A 2,006-nucleotide genomic window follows, 5' to 3' on the forward strand; every position below is an offset into this window, starting at 1 on the left:
TCATTCGGCAGCTGCAGACGGAGGTTAGTGCGCATTGCAAACGCAGCAAACGCAGACACGTGGCGCCGCACAACAGCAACAACAACAAGCTGTTGAAAATGGTGGTGGCAACTCCGGCGGTGCAAACATTCTGTCGCACGAGAACACATCGGTTGGCAACCCTGTCAGTCTGGTCGTTTCACCGACTTCAAGCAACAGCGTATCGGTTAACAACCCTGCTAGCCTGAACGTTTCTCCAGCCCTACAAGGCAATGTATCGGTTGGCAACAGCAGCACTCCGGCAGTTTTCGCAGCCCCAAACAATAACATTGCAACTGGCAGTGCCGACTCACCCACTATCCGGGCTGCATCAGCAGCTTCGTTGTCTTTCGCTAAAGAAGCAGCTATTTGCTTCGACGAAAACATGTGTGCTCGCAATTGGGTGGAGCACCTGAAGAACATTGGTCAGCTATATGGATTGACTGACGACTGCCTAAGGATGTTGCTTATTACTAAAGTACACGGAAAAGCTCACCGTTGGTTTCACGCAAACCCCACCAGGATGCTGGAACATGTACTTTGAGGACAAAATGATGTTAGCCCATCCCATAAACTTGGACGCAGAAGATCTTTTGGAGCATATTATTGAAGGAGTGCCGTCAAACACCTTCAGGGAGGAAGCCCTCATCCAACGATTCGCCAACCCGGAGCAGATGCAGCAAGCCTTCGCCAATATCTGCCTCCCGAAGCCGTCTGAATGCAACTCGGCAAAGAAGCCATTAATGGAGGGCTCTGCCTACAACGAACTACGCTGCAGGAACTGCAACTCCAAGGGGCATTTCGCAAAGGATAAATAAGAGCCAACTCAATGTTATTGGAAAAACGTTGTGATTTGTCATAAAAAAAGAAATAAAGATTTATTTTGATTTGACAATCGTCGCTGATGAGTCCATGATGCAATTTTGGGAAGAGATTTCATGGAAATATGTGGATTGAGCATTAATCTAGACACCCATGAAGATAGTTATTTTAATAATAATACTGACAACTTGAAGACTATGAGACGATGGGTCAACCTCTTGCAACATCGGAATTAGCAAATGATTGCATTACAGATTGCCAAAGAAATACTACAAAGGATGCGACTGTTAAGGAACATCTGCTAGGAGATGAGACTGTTAACGAACAACTGTTAGAGGAAGAAACTGTTAAGGATCAACTGTTAGGGAAGCAACCGTTTAAGCACAACTGGTAGGAATAGAGACTGTTAGGAAGCGACTGTTGGCAAAATAGAAATGTAAACAGCATCTGTTAGGAAAACAGATTGAAAGCCTGTCAAAGAGCGTTTTACAAGAAAGATTTGAGGAAGATATGTTAAACATCATGGTAGTTGATGATAAATTCCCGGTTTATAGCTACGGTAAGAATATCAGCTATGAGACCAAATCAAGGTTTGACAAGATGTTTAGGGAATTATATATTACTGCAAAAAGACCAGAAATACCATTTACCAGATGTGAAATGAAAATTAACATAGAAAAATCTAAGCCATTCAGCTGTTCACCTAGGCGACTATCATATAGTGAAAAAGGAACAGCTCCAAAAATTGTTAGACGAATACCTGGAAAAAGGAATAATACGAAATAGCGACTCGGAATTCACTTCACCAATTGTATTAGTAAAGAAAAAAACTGAAGATCTTAGATTATGCATAGACTTTAGGAAGCTAAACAAAGTTCTAATAAAAGAAAACTATCCCTTACCTTTAAAAGATGACCGTTTGGACAAGCTAGAAATAGAATAGAATACATAAATTTAATATAGTTTATTTATTTTATCGAATGTAATATAATTTTTCGTCACATTTGTTGATATCAGACATTTTTGTTAAAGGCGCGTTCGCCGCTACTTTTTACCTCGTTAAGAGGTGTTTTTGTTTGATATCAAAATTTTTTTTTTGCACAAGAGTTTAAGTACCCCAATACCATGACTAGGAGTCGTCCCCATATGGCTTGGCTATTGAAAAA

Source organism: Drosophila subpulchrella, unplaced genomic scaffold, assembly GCF_014743375.2.
Source record: "Drosophila subpulchrella strain 33 F10 #4 breed RU33 unplaced genomic scaffold, RU_Dsub_v1.1 Primary Assembly Seq15, whole genome shotgun sequence".
In the NCBI taxonomy this organism is placed as follows: domain Eukaryota; kingdom Metazoa; phylum Arthropoda; class Insecta; order Diptera; family Drosophilidae; genus Drosophila; species Drosophila subpulchrella.